At 45.0% G+C, this 21882-nt stretch overlaps 1 long non-coding RNA gene across 2 annotated transcripts; it reads left to right on the plus strand.

Moving 5' to 3' along the window:
* Window positions 1–247: 247 nt before the first annotated feature.
* LOC133152773 (uncharacterized) lies at window positions 248–19396 on the plus strand. Of its 2 annotated transcripts, none has more exons than XR_009714191.1 (5): window positions 248–595; window positions 2420–2614; window positions 4247–4318; window positions 18903–19008; window positions 19142–19396. It is a non-coding gene; the product is annotated as an uncharacterized LOC133152773 (long non-coding RNA). The 2 variants fall into 2 exon arrangements; XR_009714192.1 differs by lacking the exon at window positions 248–595 and adding an exon at window positions 1524–1710.
* Window positions 19397–21882: the final 2486 nt, after the last annotated feature.

Here is a 21882-nt window from a genome sequence, read left to right on the forward strand (position 1 = left end):
CAATCACTTCACCAAAACGCAACAATATAATTACATTAGCTCTTTGCATAAACCTCGATGCAAAGAAACTCCTCTTTTGGGGTACAGGCTACAACAGGGGTGGGCAAACTACGGCCCGCGGGCCACATCCGGCCCACGGGACCGTTTAATCCGGCCCGCCAACCCTGAACAAATTGTATTATTAAACTTTTTTTTTTTGTCATTTTGCCTGCAATGACTGCGTTTCCCCAGTAGATGGCGAAGCGCTCGCCTGCGCATTTACTACCGGAAGCCGTGTCAGAAAGCTCGGTGCACACTCACAAGTGCGTGTACGTATTCAGTAGTACGGACTTGGCGCACTCTCGCTCTATTCGTATCAGTCCCGAATTTAGAGCGTGGGCTTTGACGACAGCATTCTTATAATTCGCGCGCTGAGCTTTCAGATGCAGTTTTGCGCTAAAGCCACCCACAAACCTACCCCTGGAATCCTTCCATTAAAATGAGTGGCCCGAAAAAAAGAAGTGAGTGCCGAGTGTTTAAAAAAGAGTGGCCAATTTGGCTCGACGTACGCGACGTGACGTTCAGCCACATCAACATCAACCCGTCACAGATCAAGGTAAACGGACCAACACCTCGGATCTCGCCTAAGAATTGCCACAACAAATTTTACTCCAGACTATGACGCACTAGCAAAAAAGGGACACCAACAACACTGTTCCCACTGAAAATGAACGGGAGGCTCTCAAGTTTATTGTAAAAAAATGCATTTTGAATATGATTTGTACACATAGCAGGGATTGAAACTAGCGACCATTCTCATTTTCAAACAATGCAGGATGCTCAAGGACATTGATGCACCACCTATTTGCGACTAATCTTAACCTGTAAAGTTCTTAAGGCTTACTTTAAGCAAGTGTTTCCCGTTTCCTCACCTCTGTTACCAGGTGTTTGCGAGTTAAAACTCTGCTCTGATTTTCAGATACCCCTCACCGTGTTGCTGTTTTGATTACTTTATTTGGATGTATGCTTTCACCGATTCTTCAAGATGATATATTTGGTCAGAATGTTTGCCGTTTGATGTGATCCCATAAGATAAACATCTTTCATTAATCTGACCTGCAGGCACTGAAGTGATGGAGATTGTTATTCATAATAACAGTGTCGTATTTTATGAGAATCACTGATAGCAGTTTTTTAGTGAATTATTATTTTTTTTAATGCTGTTAATAAATGCATTTGTTTTCAAAAAACTTGTTTGGAATATCCATGCTTTACTACCTACTAAAGGCCAAGATCTTCTATGCAATGACCTTTACAGGTCGCTTATATGACTTCACACAACGCCTATACCATCTGCTCCTGGTCCGGCCCTCCGGTCCAAATTTAGAACCCAGTTCGGCCCGCGAGTCAAAAAGTTTGCCCACCCCTGGGCTACAAGGAGTCTATATTACAAAGGAGACTTGTGTAGTGGGTTGACATATTTCACCCGGAACCTAAGTTCACGTTGCCGAGTTCCGGTGGGATGGTTTACACGTGTGGGAGTTTCCTGTTTGTATTGGTGTGTTAGGATCTCGAGGGGAAAAGAGTCGGCCCGTGGTTGAGAGAAGATAAATGTCATTAAAACAACTGCCGTTGGCACCGTCATTTATCACTCCGCCTCCAGTCCTTGCACACCACACTTTATACTTAATTGTGATCATCATTCATCCATCCATCCATTTTATTACTCAGGTATTTTCAAAGCAAATTAATATTGTTGCATTTATTCATTTTCTTTAAAATGACAGCGCAATATAATTAAACCTTTTGAAGGGTGGTTTGAACGCACAGCCTTCCAGTCTCAGGGCGGACACTCCACCAGATGGTGGGGAGGGGGGATAAAAATTGTAAGAACTCTATAAAAAAATGTCAAGCCGTGAGGATATGTTACACCTGATATGCTGATCAAAGCATAGCGGGGGGCCTTTTACGACTTTCTGTAACCAAAGCAACTTTGATTGCTTCCTCTGCGTCTAGTCAATCAGTTGAAAAGATCTTCGCACTTTGGTCAACTACTTTTGTCTAGACAGGACAAGCTAGTTAAATTATTACAGGTTACATTCCAACATAATCATACGATGAAGATATTCTGCAAACCCTAAAACAATATATATAACACACCTCACTATGAAGGAAATTGTTGAATTTGTTGAGTGCAACTCAAGCTATGTTTTTTTTCAAGTAACTATTTGTGGATCTATTGAGTAAATATTTGATAAATTATCAAACTAAAGTAACACATTTGGTTGTAGACCCATTGAGTGAACATTTGATATATTATGAAACTAGTGTTTTATTTTTGTCCAAGTAGCAAATTTGCAATTAGGTGTATTGAGTGAGCACTTAATGAATTACCACAAGTATGGTGCTAATTCAACGTTTTATTTTTACTTCTACTCAGGAGGGGAGCTGTATTATTGCCGCCAAAAAGGCACAGACCAGGCAGTCCAAGTGAAGGTTGTCTGTGGTGCTGAAGAGGCAAATGAAATTCTTAAGAGTTTTCATGCCAGCCCGGCAGGGGCACACACCGGGCAAAATAAAACAAGACACAGCATCTTTCTGCTGGCCAGCGATGTCTGTTGACATTAATGAGTGGGTATGTAAACAATACAAAAAGAGTACCGTTTTTTTCCGTGTATAGTGGTCAAAATATAACTAATTTATTGTCCTAAAATCTGGGGTGCGCATTATACATGGGTACAAAAAATTTTTAATTTTTTTTTTTTAAATTTCTTTTTTTTTTTTTTAAGTCCCAATGATCGTCACACACGCAGGGAGGCAATGGGTCCCATTTTTATAGTCTTTGGTATGGTCTTAACTAGGCTGGATGTAATTTTTTTTGTTGGCGTTGATTTCTCCGACTGCCCGTAAACGCACCACCGCGCTCCGTGCGGACGTGAAAAAGGCGGCTCTGTATGGGAGAGACGTTGAAGAGGAATAAAAACACCCTTGGAAACCAAAATTTGCCCCTCGTCGTGAAAGAACAAGGCAAAGTGTTGTGAAATAAAATATTACCTGTAATACGCATTTTGTTATTTGCTGATTGAGACTGCTAATTAAACTGTGAATTAAAACTAATAGGAAGAAAACAACTCTCGCTCTTTATATAGCTGACGTGTCTTGCGCATCCGTTCTGTGCATTTTATTTCACAACACTTTGCCTTGTTCCTTTCTTCTCTGCTGTTCACTTCAAACACGCTCCATGCGACCGCAATGCTCTCGTATCAGACGCTTGCTCGATCGCCTGCTCGTTTGCTGTCTGTCACAATGTACCCTACACAAATCCGAAACATTTGTTGCGGCTCCGAGTCACGACGGGGGGCAAGTTTTGGTTTCCAAGGGTGTTTTTATTCCTCTTCAACGTCTCTCCCATACAGAGCCGCCTTTTTCACGTCCGCACGGAGCGCGGTGGTGCGTTTACGGGCAGTCGGAGAAATCAACGCCAACAAAAAAAATTACATCCAGCCTAGTTAAGACCATACCAAAGACTATAAAAATGGGACCCATTGCCTCCCTGCGTGTGTGACGATCATTGGGACTTAAAAAAAAAAAAAAAAAAATTCATAAAAATTGGGTGCGTATTATACATGGGTACAGGCTTTTTTCCAGCATCAGCATGCCATTTTTAGGGTGCGTATTATACATGGGGGCGCACTATACACGGGAAAAAAACGGTATACCGTATTTTCCGGACTATAAGGCGCACCTAAAAATCTAAAATTTTCTCAAAAGCCGACAGTGCGCCTTATAGTCCGGTGCGCCTTATATATAGACCAAATTCCTAAATTGAAACTGGCCCAAAGCATTGTGTCATGAAATCAATCATAAGTGGCCCGCTGAAGACTATGAATCATGAATTAAAAAGACTATGAATCATTATTTTGTGATTATGAAGTAATTTGTTACGTCTGATGTTGAAATAAAAAAGATAAAATGGAGAATGATTTTATTTGGATTAAAAATCTGACATGATGCATTAATAGTGCGCCTTATAGTCCGGTGCGCCTTATATAAGGACAAAGTTTTAAAATGGGCCATTCATTGAAGGTGCGCCTTATAGTCCGGAAAAGACGGTACTTTTTTTTTTTTTTTTAGCCTGCAAACATAATGAATGAAACTATCCCTTTGTATCTTTTGCAAACAATCCAAAATCATTATCTAAGATCTTGCCCTTTTTGCATGCATTTATTAACAATGACTACTTTTCCACAAAACTTGCCATTGTCAGGTGTCCCAGTGCACGGAATGTCAGGCAGCCGGCATATCAATAAAAAGCCCAACAGAGGTCATGCCTATACAGGTCAGTTAATCCAAATAATGTTCTCTATTTTGTGGCATACTTTATATACCGCCCTATTAGGCGCACCGGGTTATAAGGCGCACCTTCAATGAACGGCCCATTTTAAAACTTTGTCCATATATAAGGCGCACCGGACTATAAAGCGCATAAAATAGAAGCTATACTGCAACAAACTGAGGTTGACTAGGGTTGCGGTATGCACCCACTAGCCAATAACCAACGAGCCCTCTGTAAACAATCGCGTTTCTGAAACGATCTCCTATAAAATGATTGGAACCAGGGCTGTGGACTCGGTCGGATTTTTGCACCGAGTCCAAGTCCGGCCGCTTGGCCATGAGTCCGAGTCCGAGTCCGGCTGTCCATTTTTTCTGTTAATTCATGTGACTGCTTAGTCTTTATTCAAGGCTAATTTAGATCAAAATCTAAATAATTACAACAGTTTTGTGATGGCTTTTTCTTTATTAAACATATAAATGAATACAATAAACAGATACTTTCAAGTTTTAATCATTAATTACACCATTATAGCTCAGACATTTATCTAAACACAAATAATTAGTGACGACCCCTTATTTGGAAAGCGAAAAACCCATGTCGTACGGCGTCAGCACTATGTTGTTTTCAATAAAAACATGAACTCACGTTTGCGTCAGTCAATTTGATTTTTTATAAAGGATTCTTCTCATTTGATGCCATCCGCGTTCTGCCATTGAAGCGGGGTGCATTCAAAGACCAGTCGTACAGACGGAACACTCATTCACTTAACCAAAACGCAACAATATAATTACGTGAGCTCTTTGCATAAACATCGATGCAAAGAAACTCCTCTTTTTGGGTACAGGCTACAAGGAGTATATATTACAAAGGAGACTTTCTACTTAATTGTGATCATCATTCATCCATCCATCCATTTTATTTTATTACTCAGGTATTTTCAAAGCAAATTAATATTGTTGCATTTATTAATTTGCTTTAACATGACAGCGCAATATAGTTAAAAGCTGACACGATAGCAATGTCAAACGTGTTCATTTAAGAAAAAGTCACACACGTTTTGTGATCAAATCTTTCTTAACGAGAATGATTTGAGTGAATTGATTTTACAATTTTTATCCCCCCTCCCCACCATCTGTCACTTTGCTTGGGACAAAAGGAGCCTTCAGAACTGAAATTTTGTCTCAATTATTCATTCAAATCAATTCACTCAAATCATTCTCGTTATGAAAGATTTGATCACAAAACGTTTCCGTCTGTACGACTGGTTTTTGAATGCACCCCGCTTCAATGGCAGAACGCGGATGAATTTAAAGACATCAAATGAGAATAATCCTTTATAAAAATTAAAATTGACTGACGCAAACGTGAGTTCTTCATGTTTTTATTGAAAACAACATAGTGCTGACGCCGTACGACGCCGCACGACATCGTTTTTTCGCTATAATTCGGTATAATTTGACGTAGTCCAAACTCACCCAAAGTTAAGGTTTCATGGGAATATTATTGTCATAATTGTCTGGACCATATATGATATTTGTTTAATGGTAGTTATTGATAGATCTTGAAGATATAAGATATAAGTTATAGGTGCATATAGCACGTTCATTGTAAGAAGGGAAGAGATGTTGTGTATTTTGGGCTAACTCAAATTCCGTAGTAGAAAAACCCCGGAAGTGGGATGGGCGCATTCTGTGTTGTGGTACGCCCTGTGAACGCACTGTGAGTAAGGAATAAAGCAGTTACCGTTTTTTTCCGTGTATAATGCGCCCCCACGTATAATACGCACCCTAAAAATGGCATGTTGATGCTGGAAAAAAGCCTGTACCCATGTATAATACGCACCCAATTTATTTATTTATTTTTAAGTCCCAATGATCGTCACACACGCAGGGAGGCAATGGGTCCCATTTTTATAGTCTTTGATATGGTCTTAACTAGGCTGGATGTAGTTTTTTTTGTTGGCGTTGATTTCTCCGACTGCCCGTAAAGGCACCACCGCGATCACTGCGGACATGTGAAAAAGGCGTGCGGACATGTGAAAAAGGCGGCTCTGTATGGGAGAGACGTTGAAGAGGAATAAAAACACCCTTGGAAACTAAAACTTGCCCCTCATCGTGACTCGGAGCCGCAACAAATGTTTCGGATTTGTGTAGGGTACATTGTGACAGCAAACGAGCAGGTGATCGAGCAAGCGTCTGATACGAGAGCATTGCGTTCGTATGGAGCGCGTTTGAAGTGAACAGCAGAGACGAAAGGAACAAGGCAAAGTGTTGTGAAATAAAATATTACCTGTAATACGCATTTTGTTATTTGCTGATTGAAACTGCTAATTAAACTGTGAATTGAAACTAATAGGAAGAAAACAACTCTCGCTCTTCATATAGCTGACGTGTCTTGCGCATCCGTTCTGCGCATCGGATCCATAGTGCGCATGCGCAGTGATACTGCCTCCGTATGACGTCCGGTCCGCGATGGAGATTAAAAAACAAACAATATTTGACAATAACACACCATCAAGGATTGCACCATCGCATCAAACGATGTGTCGTCAATTATGAATTTTACTGACTAAGTGTGTTGGGCAGGATGGCTGAATGCGATGCGCGATTGACAACAAACAAGAAAGGTGATTTCAAGTTTTATTTCGAGGGAGATTTGTCATGTCTCGTCCCCAGTTTTGCTATGTGTCTAGGTTGCCATAGTTTCTGGTCGCGTCGCCCCTCCCTTCCTGTGTCACCTCAATCAATGTAACGTGTTTTGTATCCTGTCTGCCCCTCGCTCACCGTCGGATCATTGCATGTGTTACTGTCATGATGTCTGTTTGGTTTCTGTTCCTGTCTTTGGTAATGTCACCCTGTCTTTTTGTTCCACGACTTTGTCGGTCAGTCCTGTTGTTGGTTTTGTTGTACCATGATTTTCTTAAAAAAAATAAATAAATAAATAAATAGTTAAATTTTGCGCATTGTACACGGAAAAAAACGGTATCATTCACGTCGTTGTCCGACCTATTCTTGCTAAAAATAGTAAGGATATAACATATATCACGGGTCATTACGACGAGTTTGGTGGAGTTTTTACTGCTGCTTCCAACTCCTATCGTGCTGACTGTAACCTGACACTCTCTGGCTGCGTCTTGCTTCTTTTTTTTTATTGTCGGACTCGGTGGACATGGTCAAAATCAGCACCGAGTCCGAGTCTGGCAAAAATGACCGAGTCCGAGTCCCCGAGTCCGAACCGAGTCCACAGCCCTGGGCAGAGCACTGTGTACAACCAGTATGGATCAACAGCTCAGTGGCCTAGTGGTAGAGTGTCCGCCCTGAGATTGGAAGGTTGTGGGTTCAAACCCCGGCCGGGTCATACCAAAGACCATAAAAATGGGACCCATTGCCTCCCTGCTTGGCACTCAGCATTAAGGGTTGGAATTGGGGGGTTAGATCACCAAATGATTCCCGAGCGCGGCACCGCTGCTGCTCACTGCTCCCCTCTCCCCCAGGGGATGGATCAAAATCACACGGGGATGGGTTAAATGCAGAGGACAAATTTCACAACACCCAGATGTGTGTGTGTGATAGGGGTGTAACGATACATCGATACACATCGATTAATCGATATAATGCTCTACGATTTATTGGCATCGATGCAAAAGGTAAACATCGATTTATATCGCCGTGTTTGACCTCGGACATTAGACGCGACTTTATTTTGAAATCCAGTTCATTGTCGCTTGCTTCCTCTCTCCGGGAGCAGTGCGCCCGGCGTTGTTGTGTTGTGAGGAGAGCACGCATGTGAAAGGGGGAGGCGACAACTAGTACGCGGCTCCTGGGCTGGTGCTATGGCTAGTGTCCAAAGAGTCAAGGAAATTTGCTCCCCTTTAGGCTTCAAGTCATTCGTTTGGAAGCACTATGGATTCCAAAGAAAAGATGGCTCAACGGACAAGACACGTGCAGTTTGTAAATCCTGCCACGCGGTGATCAAATATTCAGGGAGCACAAATCTCGCCGCACATTTAAAGAAAAAACACGACATGAAAGTTCAGTGTTAAAGTAAGCAATTTGTATACTACAATACTCTTGTAATTTCCTAAATAAAGAGTTTGCAGTACCTTGTTGATTTTGCGTATGAATTGTTATAAATCAGGATATTGTTCTATATTTTTTATTAAAAAAAAAAAAAAAAAATCGATCGTAGAGCACTATATCGCGATATATCGTGAATGAATCGCAGCAGGCTTTAAGATATCGGCAAATATCGTATCGTAGTTCTTTATATCGATATTATATCGTATCGTGACGAAACCCGCGATTTACACCCCTAGTGTGTGACGATCATTGGGACTTTAACTTAAACTTTAACTTTAACTTATATAAGGCGCACCGGACTATAAGGCCCACTGTCGACTTTTGATAAGAATTTAGGTTTTTAGGTGCGCCTTATAGGGCGGAAAATACGCTAACTATTTTTCTCAGCAACATCAGTTTAGCACAATTTGTTTTTATAAATATTTATTTAGTAGGTGTCTCAGCCATTCGAACTCTTGGGGATGGACCTCATTGGCAAACTGGCTCAGGCAAAAGATGGATACCAATTAGGGGTGTAACGATACATCGATACACATCGATTAATCTATATAATGCTCGACAATTTATTGGCAGCGATGCTAAACGTAAACATCAATTTATATCGCCGTGTTTGACCTCGGACATTAGACGCGACTTTATTTTGAAATCTAGTTCATTGTTGCTTGCTTCCTCTTTCCGGGAGCAGTGCGCCCGGCGTTGTTGTGTTGTGAGCAGAGCAGGCACGTGAAAGGGGAGTCGACAACTAGTACGCTGCTCCTGGGCTGGTGCTATGGCTAGTGTCCAAAAAGACGAGGAAATTTGCTCCCCTTTAGGCTTCAAGTCATTCGTTTGGAAGCACCTTGGAGTCCAAAGAAAAGATGGCTCAACCGACAAGACACGTGCAGTTTGTAAATCCTGCCATGCGGTGATCAAATATTCAGGGAGCACAAATCTCGCCGCACATTTAAAGAAAAAACACGACATCAAAGTTCAGTGTTAAAATAAGCACTTTGTATACTGCAATACTCTTGTAATTTCCTAAATAAAGAGTTTGCAGTACCTTGTTGATTTTGCGTATGAATTGTTATAAATCAGTATATTGTTCTATATTTTTTATTAAAAAAAAAAAAAAAATCGATCGTAGAGCACTATATCGCGATATATCGTGAATGAATCGCAGCAGGCTTTAAGATATCGGTAAATATCGTATCGTAGTTCTTTGTATCGATATTATATCGTATCATGACAAAACCCGCGATTTACACCCCTTGTTAGGGAGGGTAGTACGCTAGATCTGGGGTGTATATAGTGTACAAGATGGTGTATCGGTCAGAATACAGGAGAGCAAAGGACGTTTGGACACAGGGAATGGCCAAAAGGTAGATGGATGGATAGACAGGTTTATTGAGCTGCAGAATTAAAGGTTTGTAGAATGGCGGAGTCAGCAATAACGAATAATAAGAATAAGGGTAAAACAACAATCCCAAACTAAATATTTCACATATAGCACAAACATGTTTAAATGACCCTAAAGGAAATACAGTATAATAAAGTTGTTGCCAACGTACATGGTTGAATTCTAATGCTACAAGTGGCCACATTATGCTTATCTCAACGATACTCATAGTAATGTGGGCAATCGGATGGTCTGGGGAGACCTCTAGTGATCGAAATGAGGAACAGGAATGGCGGCAACGGGAAGTGTCTCTCGTCCGCGAATCCGCTCCGAGTGCCATACAAGGACCCGGACTGACACGAAGGCAACAAATACAAACAATATACTGATTATACAACAACAAAGATGTAGGGCTTACTTTTTTGGTCATGAACTCGGCTTTACGTCGCTTCGACTATGACTAACGAACTTCAACACCACCATACCGTGAACTGCTCTCTTCCGGACTGCCCTGCTCATGCGCGGAGAATGCCGCGTCACCCCATGGAGTCACGTGACATGCGGAGCGGGAACACAAGGCAGAGCCGCTGCCAACACAAACATGCACGTAGAACAGCACAACATGCAAACAATGTTACAGCCTTCTGTACAGCCGCCCCCAAATGTGCAGGGCACATTTGCTTCAAATGAAGGCCCATCAGTCTTTATGAGAGTCTTGAGTCACGTCCGATGGGAGGGCTGGTAGCACCACCAGTCGAGCTACTGGTCTGGTGTACACATGCCCCTTAATGTCGACATCAGCTGACCTTATGCGGCCATCGTCACTGCGATGGATCTTCGTCACATGACCAATAGGCCACATGGCACGGGGTAACTGTGGCTCGGTGATCATGACCACTGACTTCTCCGGGAGGTCGGGGGGGGAGGCTTGCCATTTCTGTCTTGTTTGCAATCCCGGTAGGTAATCCCTGATAAATCTTGACCAAAACTGGTCGGCAAGGACTTGAGAGTGCCGCCAGCGCCTTTGGCTCAGGATTTCGCTCTTCGGGTAGACAATCTGGGGGAGTGATCCATCAGGCCGCCCCAGTAGGAGGCTATTGGGGGTCACGGGGTCGACGTCAGACAGGTCAGCGGACACATAGCCCAAAGGTTTTGAGTTGAGAATGGCTTCCACTTCCAACAGGACGGTGGAGAGGACGTCCTCATGGATAGGCTCAGTACCTAGACAGGTGCGGAGTGCAGACTTGACTGCTCGTACTTCTCTCTCCCATACTCCAAAGTGAGGGGCTGCTGGGGGTTGAAGTTGAATTTGATTTTACGTGGAGCGAGTTGACTTTGTAGGGTTGGACACATACTTGTGAAGGCGTCCCGAAGCTCCTTCTCTCCTCCCTTGAAATTGGTCCCGTGGTCTGACCACAGTTCCGAGGGGGTTCCTCTTCTGGCAATGAATCGCCTCAAAGCCATCAGGAAAGCATCAGTGTCCGTATTTCGTATGAGGTCCAGATGTACCGCTCTGGTGGTCAAGCACTTGAAGATGAGACCCCAGCGTTTCTCATCGCGTCGTCCAACCTTTACTAACATGGGACCGAAACAGTCCATGCCAGTGGCGTGGAAGGCAGGTTTATGCAACTGGAGGCGTGCGGTTGGGAGGTCAGCCATTTTAGGTATGGAAGGCTTGGCCCGCCAGCGCTGACAATCTGCACAGGAACGTTGATAGCGGCGAACTGCTTCACGGCCGTGAATGATCCAATAGGTCCTCCGCAGCTCTGCAAAGACTCGCTCTGGCCCCGGGTGTTTAAGGTCCTGGTCATATTTCTTTATGAGCAGGCGGGTCACAGGGTGTGAGGCGTCGAGGACGATAGGGTGTGGGGTGACCTCGTTCTGGCCCTCTAGACGGCGTAACCGGCCTCCTACTCTGATTAGTTCGATGGAGGCGTCGATGACTGGCGCTAAAGTAAGGAGTCGACTCGAAGTTTTCACGGGCTTCCCTGCTGACAGCTGAGCACAGTCGTCTGGAAAAGATTGCTTCTGGGCTCGTTGAAGGATGAGTACCTCAGCTTGTCGGTATTCTTCCGCGGTAGGTGAGTAAACCGGAGGGGCCTGGCCATGAAGCTCCCTTGCAGTAGCGTCCATGAGTTCCTGCCAGGTGTTGCACGTCTTGTCTTGTAGAATGGCAATGTCAGGTGAGGTGACGGTGGACCCACAGAAAGTACCTTTCCTTAGTTCAGCGGCATCATCAGGTGAAATACCGTGTGGCATTTCTGGCCAGGTGGTTGGGCCCTGTAGAAGGAAGGCGGGTCCTTGTGACCATCGATTGGGCTCCAACAGGGATATCAATGTCTTCCCTCTTGTCAGGTCGTCGGCAGGATTGTTGTCTGAGTCTACATAGCGCCAAACAAAGCCTTCCGTAAGCTCCTGGATCTCAGCTACTCTTGACCCGACAAACACCTTGTATCGACAGGATTGCGAGTGTAGCCAGGTGAGTACAGTGGTAGAGTCAGACCACAATACTGTGCTGTGTACTGGGAGAGCAAGCTCTTTCTTAAGGGTGGAAGCCAACTGCGCTGCTACAAGAGCCGCACACAGCTCAAGGCGAGGTACAGAATGCACACGCTTAGGGGCTATGCGGGAGCGAGCCAGAACAAAGGATAAATGTACCTTACCCTGGTTGTCTTCGGTTCGGAGGAAGGCTACAGCCCCGTAGGCCTTTTCTGAGGCGTCAGCAAAGATGTGCACTTGCCGAGTGGTCCCTTCGTGGCGGCTATCAGCAGGCGCATACGGACGTGGCATGGTAATGTCCGGCAGATGCTTGAGCTCCGCCTCCCAACAGGACCAAGCCTGTAGCAGGTCAGGAGGGAGGTTAGGATCGTCCCAACCTCGCTGCTTGTCCCACAGCTGTCTTAGGATGAGCTTGGCGCGAGTGGAGAATGGCAGCAGGTATCCCAATGGATCGTATTGTGAGGCTAGGATTCTATAAATGTTCCTCAAGGTTGGTAAATCGTAAGGGACTAACCGCTGCTTGTAGCCTAGGGAGTCTGCCTGCCAGTTCCAGCTGAGGCCCAGGGTCGACTCAAACGGGTTGGACTTATCTTGGGCTAGCCACAGGTCTAGACTGGTGGATCTGAGCTCTGAAGGTAGGTGGCTGAGAACATTTGGGTCGTTGCAAGCCCACTGTCGCAATTCAAAGCCGCCCGAGGCGAGGAGCTCCCTGAGCCGGTCCACCCGACCCTTTGCTTCGCTGGGTGTAGCCACACTCTGCAGGTAGTTATCGACATAGAAACAGTGCTCCACGGAGAACCTCATGTCATCGTTTGACTTACTGGGATCCTTGACATGGCTTTGCAGGGCGTATGTCGCACAACATGGGCTACAGGTGGTCCCAAAGGGGAGGACCTGCCATTCCAAGATCTTGGGTGGTTGTTCTACCTTTAGGTCTCTCCATAAGAATCTCAGAAGGGGGCGATCCTCAGGAAGGAGACGGACCTGGTGGAACATCCCTTTAATGTCCCCACTAACTGCAATGGGACCTTCTCGGAACCTCAATAGGACCGCTAGCAGTGAGGCACCTAGAGTTGGGCCTGGTAGGAGGAACTGATTAAGGGACTGGCCCAAAAATTGATGAGAACAGTTAAAGACGAGGCGGTTCTTCCCGTTATGGGTCACGAGGTGATGGGGGATAAACCAGCTCTCCGTTGATGAGGTGTCCTCGCTAACTTCCTGCACTGCGCCTGACTCGATGAGTTTCCGCATCTCTGCTTGGTATGCTTGTCCCTGCTCAGGGTTCTTAAGGAGGCGTCTTTCAGTGCTGCGCAGCAGGGCCATAACTGATTCTTTAGGTGCTTGCAATAGGGGCATAGCCGCATGGCGTAACAGGGGAGTAGCGTATCTAAGGATGCCACTCACCTCGGTACGTACTGTCTTCGTCTCCAGCAGGGCTATGGCTTGCTGATCCTGCTTGGATCGTGTCACTTCCCTCTCTGGCCTGTAGGGGACTGAATCCACTTGCCAGAGCCTCTCCACATGCCTGTAGAGATCATCCATGGGTGATGGAACAGAGGTGAACAGGCATTGAGCTGGGTGAGCTGGCCGCCCCGTCGACTGACACGGGCCCTGAAAGGTCCACCCCAGTCTAGTGTGGACAGCTGCTGGGCTACCATGAGGACCAAGCCTGACAGGCTCGATGGGGGTTACGAGGTGGGGCTGGTCTGAACCTATGAGAAGCAAGGGCTTTACTTCTCGGAAGGTAGGAATAGGGATTCCACGCAGGTGCTTGAACTTCCTCTGTAGGTGGCTAACTGGGTAGCTATGTGGGGCTAGATTAAGATGGCTGGCTGTAAAGGCATCAGTGATCTTAAACATAATATTAGGGTTGGTGGGAGAGGAGACCCGGAATGACACTGTATGGCCATGCAAGACTTGGATGTCCGAGCGCACTGTGCGCAGTGGGAGGTCTTCGGGAGCGCCGTTAAGGGCTAGTGCCTTAGCGGCGTTGGGGAGCAGCATGGTCCTCTCAGACCCATCATCCAGTATAGCAAAGGTGTCTAACTTCTGACTACCATAGTGCACGTGTACTCGCACCACCTTCAACATGACTCGGTTCCCCACATGTGGTCGGTCAAGGTAGAAGGACTCGGAGGCACAGGTAGTCAGGCAGCTTTCAGCCTTTGGAGGTGAGTCATCCTTAACTTTCTCAGGTCTTATGTTAATCTCGTGGAGAGCGAGAAGGTGCTTGCCTTGACAAAGGTTACAGGGTTTCTTGAGGTTGCACTGGGCGGCGAAGTGTTGACGGGCACAGCGCCAACACCGCTTGTGCTCCTGGATCCACGCTTTCAGCTCGTCTTTGGTGAGCTGGGCTACACCACTACACTGGCTGAGGTAGTGGTCTGTACTCTCACAATAGGCACAGTATACCTTAGACTTGTCTTTCCCTTTGACAGGTTTCTCTTTAACTAGTTTCACTGAGGGCTCCTGGCTACTATGCAGGACTGCTGTTTGCTTAGCCACAGGACGATTGTTCCCTTTAGTGCTCTGCTTCTCCTTGGAGCTCCGGCTACTGGTAGAATTGTCAAAGTCTTGACACCATGACTCGTGGCGAAGCCACTCTGACAGGTCCCTCAAGGTGGATGTGGCTCCCGATCGAGTGGGCTGGGAACGGCGAAAATCGGCCCGCTGTTCAGGAGGAAGCTTACTCAGGCGAGCTACGTGAGAGCCACAACTTAGTTCAATTTCTCCTTCGTGGCCCAAGGTCTGGAGGAGACCCACCAGTGATTGAACTTGAAGGGCAAATTTCTGGAACGCCATTGGATCACCCCGCCTGACCTCTGGGCCATCCAGGACGCTGGATATCTTCTTTAGGGCAAGCTGATGAGGTTGACCATATTTGTCATAGAGAGCTGTCATGGTGTCCGTGTAGGGGGTTGGGGAGTTTAGATAGGCGTCAGATATCAGTTTGGCCTCTTCTAACTTAAGATGGTCTACTAGTACCTGATACTTGAAGAGTTCTGTAGCATTGGAGGGGAGGAGGTTCTCTAATGCTATACGTAGCCGGGCGAACTCACTAGGGTCCGGGGAAGTGGACTTGGGAATGGTCGGTTGGGGTCCTCTGTTCACTGGCTCTGGGTATGGAGGTTGCATGTAAGGGGTGGTTCTGTGAGAATGTGGCACTTGAAGATGTGATTGACCAGTTGGGGATGCTCCTAGAGGTAAGGGTAAGTTACATGGCGGTACAGGAGGAACATGGGAGGACTCACGGCTAGAAGGAATGAACTGTGGATGACGGAATTGGGCTGGTTGTGGCTGAGGCCTGTAGTGTAGAGGCTTGGTCTTCGGTGGAGTCGGGTAAGGAGGTAGCTGATGAGCTCCCAGATTCAAGGCACTGAGGTTGGCGTTTAGGGCTTCCTCGGGTTCAGGCCATGGCGGAGGATCAGGCCAATCCTCCTCTTCCTCTGACTCAGTGAATGTCGAGCTGTTGCTCGTGGTGACGGCCCCATCAGGTGGTTTGGGACTGGAACATGCTGGTAGAGGGATGTTCACTTGACTCGTGCCTGTTCTTAGAGAGTGGGCCACGTCAATCAGCTGCTGCAGGTCACTACGGGCTTTATTTAGCTCCTTCAGTCCGGCATGGATGGCTTCGTGAGTCTCACGCAGAACCGCATTCTCATCTTGTAAGGTTTGGCGGTTCGGGTGGTACTGGTCCTGGTTTGGCTGTTGTTGGTATGACTGGACAGGTGCAGATAAGGTTCTATCATCCGCATTCCTCCTCCGGGTGAAGCTTGAGGCTAGCTGAGGGGCTCTATACTGAGCAGCATCCTCGAAGCTCTCCGGGTGAAATTGAGGTGCATGCAAGTAGATCGTCTGGACTAGTCCCTGCTGTGGGTATGACGGTCTGCCTGTTGGGGTCGGTGTAAACGAGTCCCAACGTGGTTGGCCGCTGTGCTCATATCCCACGTAGTCCACCTCGAAGTCCTGCATCCAAGCTGGGGGGTGCGTCCGACGTTTTAGCCTCACATCCAGGTGTCTTTCTTGATCTTGCTCCATCCTGAACACTATATCCGGCTCGAAGGACCACAATGTTAGGGAGGGTAGTACGCTAGATCTGGGGTGTATATAGTGTACAAGATGGTGTATCGGTCAGAATACAGGAGGCCGCAAAGGACGTTTGGACACAGGGAATGGCCAAAAGGTAGATGGATGGATGGACAGGTTTATTGAGCTGCAGAATTAAAGGTTTGTAGAATGGCGGAGTCAGCAATAACGAATAATAAGAATAAGGGTAAAAACAACAATCCCAAACTAAATATTTCACATATAGCACAAACATGTTTAAATGACCCTAAAGGAAATACAGTATAATAAAGTTGTTGCCAACGTACATGGTTGAATTCTAATGCTACAAGTGGCCACATTATGCTTATCTCAACGATACTCATAGTAATGTGGGCAATCGGATGGTCTGGGGAGACCTCTAGTGATCGAAATGAGGAACAGGAATGGCGGCAACGGGAAGTGTCTCTCGTCCGCGAATCCGCTCCGAGTGCCATACAAGGACCCGGACTGACACGAAGGCAACAAATACAAACAATATACTGATTATACAACAACAAAGATGTAGGGCTTACTTTTTTGGTCATGAACTCGGCTTTACGTCGCTTCGACTATGACTAACGAACTTCAACACCACCATACCGTGAACTGCTCTCTTCCGGACTGCCCTGCTCATGCGCGGAGAATGCCGCGTCACCCCATGGAGTCACGTGACATGCGGAGCGGGAACACAAGGCAGAGCCGCTGCCAACACAAACATGCACGTAGAACAGCACAACATGCAAACAATGTTACAGCCTTCTGTACACCCCTAATACCAATATATTTGCGTGATGGTCGATTATTTCACAAAATGGCCTCAAGCCTATCCATTAAGGTCGAAGTCTACTGCTGATGTTACCGCCTGTATCCTAAAATTCGTCTACCAATTTGAGTCACCTAAAAGGATCTTGACAGATCAAGGCAAAGGATTTGTCAATGCAGTAAGTATAACAGTGTTTGGCAGAAATTACCATTTTTTCCCATGTATAATGCGCAAAATTTAACTAATTTATTGTCCTAAAATCTGGGGTGCGCATTATACATGGGTACAATTTTTTTTTTTTTAATTATTATTTTTAATTTTTTCATTCATGGTACAACAATCTTTGAAGAAATTCTTGTCACGTATGGAGTGTGGAAAGGAGCAGGGCGACCAAGTGCAGCTTGGACCAGGGTTCATTGGAGGAACTCAAAACCCAGACTTGGTAAACTAACATAACTCTCTAACAAAACCAAAAACAGGACTGACCAACAAAGACTTGGAACAAAATGACAGGGCGACATTACCAAAGACAGCAACAGAAACCTGTGTTATTGTAAAATATTGTTTGTTTTTTAATCTCCATCGCGGACTGGACGTTATACGGAGGCAGTATCACTGACAATGAATGTGATAGTTTAATACAATCAGCAAATAACAAAATACGTATTACAGGTAATATTTTATTTCACAACACTTTGCCTTGTTCCTTTTGTCTCTGCTGTTCACTTCAAACACGCTCCATACGAACGCAATGCTCTCGTATCAGACGCTTGCTCGATCACCTGCTCGTTTCCTGTCACAATGTACCCTACACAAATCCAAAACATTTGTTGCGGCACCGAGTCACGACGAGGGGCAAGTTTTGGTTTCCAAGGGTGTTTTTATTCCTCTTCTACTTCTCTCCCATACAGAGACGCCTTTTTCACATGTCCCCACGTCACTTTCCTCTCTTTTCATTTTAACCTAAGTGATCGCGGTGGTGCCTTTATGGGCAGTCGGAAAAATCAACGCCAACGAAAGAAATACATCTAGCCTAGTTAAGACCATACCAAAGACTATAAAAATGGGACCCATTGCCTCCCTACTTGGCACTCAGCATTAAGGGTTGGAATTGGGGGGTTAGATCACCAAATGATTCCCGAGTGCGGCGCCGTTGCTGCTCACTGCTCCCCTCTCCCCCAGGGGATGGATCAAAATCACACGGGGATGGGTCAAATGCAGAGGACAAATTTCACCACACCCAGATGCGTGTGTGACGATCATTGGGACTTAAAAAAAAAAAAAAAAAAAAATTGGGTGCGTATTATACATGGGTACAGGCTTTTTTCCAGCATCGATATGCCATTTTTAGGGTGCATATTATACATGGCGGCGCATTATACATGGAAAAAAACGGTATCTTCATCATACCTGTCAAATACAAGTCCCTGAGGGCAGATCTGGCCTGCAACTTTATTTTGTGCGGCCAATGAAAGCAACGAAAGGATGTTGAACTTTATAAATTAGCTGGAGTAAAATAAAATAAAAACTTTTCCCACTGCTCATTGTATTTTGTCCGTGTTTTGTGACTGCTGCAGTTGATTTACAGACTAGATTTACCAAACTCATATCACTCAATTATGCAAAAACATTACTCAAAACTAAAAAAAATAATTTAGAGTTAAAGGACTAAAACAATTTATTGTCTGACAGAATTTTTTGTATGATACGTGTATATAGGCTAAAGATGGCAAACATTTAAAGCATTCTTTATGCACTGTAAACATCTGACATTGTCTTTTTCAGTTTGCAGAACATCTTCTTTCAAATGAAGAAATAGATTTCTCAGCAAAGGCACATGATGTAAATAGGTACAGGGTGCAAATTGCCACCACACTTCTATTAGAGACTGGTAAGTAATATGCACCCAAGAGATGTTATTGCCACCCAAAGAATGGTCCTGACTGCTATCAATGCTATATACAACTCAGTGAAGTTTTACACAGGGAAGTACTATAGCAATTCTTCTGTCTTTGTTTTCACAGATGATTTATCTAACTTGTGCTTTGTTTGTGGGGAAGGTACACATGACACAGACAACAGATGGGTAATTATGTCAGGTCTTGTTAACTAATGCATGTGATGATTAAGAAGTATATTGAATTACACATTCGTTGTAAATTATTGTGTGACGAGTGTTGCAGGTGGTTCCATCTTGTATGTGTCGGGGAGCCTCCAACCGAAGGCTCTTTTTTGTGTACAACATGTACAGAAATTAAATGCTAAATATTTGAAGCTTGCTTGAAGACCATTTTGCTTTTTTTTCATTTTATTTTATTATTATTTCAAAAATTTTTTCTTAATAAAGTTTAGTTATAATGTTTTATATTTTATTATTATATGATTAAGAAACAAAGTTGGTTGACCAAAATAAGGCCAAAGAAATTGATAAAGTGCAGTAATAACGGTATCACTGCACAAATCATCAGAAAAAAAAATGCTGGAGTCCAGCACTCACCATTCTCAAAATAAGGGGGGGGGGGACATATCCTCACGGGGCAGCTGTGAGGATTTGTTCCCCCCCTGTAATTTGGCCTAGGAATGAGGGAACCTGTTCAAATTCGCCACACAACCTGAACAGACCCCCAGGAAGACAGGGAAAAAAAACAGCTGAAGTCCAACACTCACCGTTCTCAAAATAAGGGGGGGGGGAGACATATCCTCACGGGGCAGCTGTGAGGATTTGTTCCCTCCCTGCTGCAACAGACCTCATTCAAATGATCAGGATTGTTATCCAGCTTTTGCAGTCCTTGCTAATTATCTGACCATTTGAATCAGGTGTGTTGCAACAGACATAGAAAACATGCAGGACACCGGCCCTCGAAGACCGGAATTGCCGACCCCTGCCATACGCCCTCAGCGAACTACACAACTTAAACAGGAGTGTTCAAAGTGTTTCTCAAAGTGTGGAACATGGGCGCAAATGCGACGGGGAGACAGCGCACTCGAAAAATTGGACACCTGCGCACTTGCATGCCCAACGGGAACACGCTATTGAGGGGCAAATACTCTACAATCTTCGGTGAAGTGTACACTTAGTGTATAAATGTTTGAGCGCGTGCATTCAGAAAGGATGAGAAAAACTAAGGCAACAAAGTGACAATTAATGTAATGGAAAATATTTTAGTTACTTCAATTTAAGAAACCACTCATTTAATTCAGTCGATTCAAATTAAAGTATGTAATACTACTACTACTAAGCCTTTTCATTCCTTTCGGAACATAGGCCATCAATGAAGAGTTTCCACCCTCGTCTGTCTTGTGCCATTTTCTCCAGCTGTTTCCATGTCAGTCCCATCTTCTTGACGTCCAGCTCTGTGCTCCTTCTCCAGTTGGTTTTGGGTCTCCCTCTGCTTCTTTTGCCTTGTGGGTTCCATGTTAACGCCTGTTTGGTTATAGCCATGTTGTTTTTCCTCAGGGTATGTCCTATCCAGCTCCACTTTCTCCTCAAAACCTGTATCTCTATTGTTTCTTGTTTGGTGCGGTCCCATAGGCTGGTGTTGCTGATGCGGTTGGGCCAGAAGATCCTGAGGAAGCGTCTTAGGCAATGATTTATGAAGGTTTGTAGTTTAGCGGTGATGTGTTTTGTGGTCCTCCATGTTTCTGATTCATATAGCAGCACTGTTTTGACGTTGGAGTTGAAGATTTTGAGTTTAGTATTGAGTGAAATGGTTTTGGTTTTCCAGATCTTATCTAATATGTGGAATGCTGTTCTTGCTTTCCCTATTCTTGATTTCACATCTTCCTCCGTTCCACCGTCCACTGCAATTACACTTCCTAGGTATGTGAATTTGTGTACCTCTTCCAGTGGGCAGCCCCTAAGGTTGATGGGGTTTGTGTTTTTGCTGTTTACTCGCATTACTTTGGTTTTTGCCCCGTTTATTTTTAGTCCCAATCCTGATGCTGTTTTTTCAAGTAGTTGAGTTTTCTCCTGTATCTGTTGGTGGCTGTGTGAGAGTAGAGCAATATCGTCAGCAAAGTCCAGGTCTTCTAGCTGTTCTGTCAAAGTCCATTGGATGCCTGTCTTTTTATTGTGGGTAGTTTGTTTCATGATCCAGTCAATGCATAGGAGGAAGAGAAAGGGGGAGAGTAGACATCCCTGTTTCACCCCAGTGAGCACGGTAAATGATTTCTGTGTTGGCCCATGGTGCAGCACTTGACATTGCATATCCTGATATAAGCTTTTGATGATGTTGATGATCTTATGGGGTATTCCGTAATGTGCCATTAAACTCCATAATAGCTTCCGGTCTACGCTGTCAAAGGCCTTTTCGAAGTCTATGAAATTTACGTAAGCCGGGGTGTTCCATTCTTTCGATTGTTCCATAATGATCCTAAGGGTAGCAATTTGGTCGATACACGCTCTTCCATTTCTGAAACCAGCTTGATTTTCTCTGAGCTCCTCATCAACCCCTTTCCGTAGTCTTTCTAAGATGATGCGGCTTAGCACTTTGCTTGGTGCTGATAGCATCATGATGCCTCTGTAGTTGTTGCAGTTTGTAAGGTCTCCTTTTTTGGGGATGACAGCAATAAGCCCATCTTTCCAGTCTGCTGGTATGTTTTCTCCCTCCTCCCATACTTTCCTGATGAGTGTGTGGAGCATAGTGGTTGTAGTTTCAACATCAACCTGTAGGGCCTCTGCTGGGATATCATCTGGCCCTGCGGCATTGCCACGTCGGAGCATCATGATAGCCCTTTTTACCTCAGATCTTGTTGGTGGGGCGCA

This window comes from Syngnathus typhle, linkage group LG1, assembly GCF_033458585.1.
Source record: "Syngnathus typhle isolate RoL2023-S1 ecotype Sweden linkage group LG1, RoL_Styp_1.0, whole genome shotgun sequence".
Lineage (NCBI taxonomy): Eukaryota > Metazoa > Chordata > Actinopteri > Syngnathiformes > Syngnathidae > Syngnathus > Syngnathus typhle.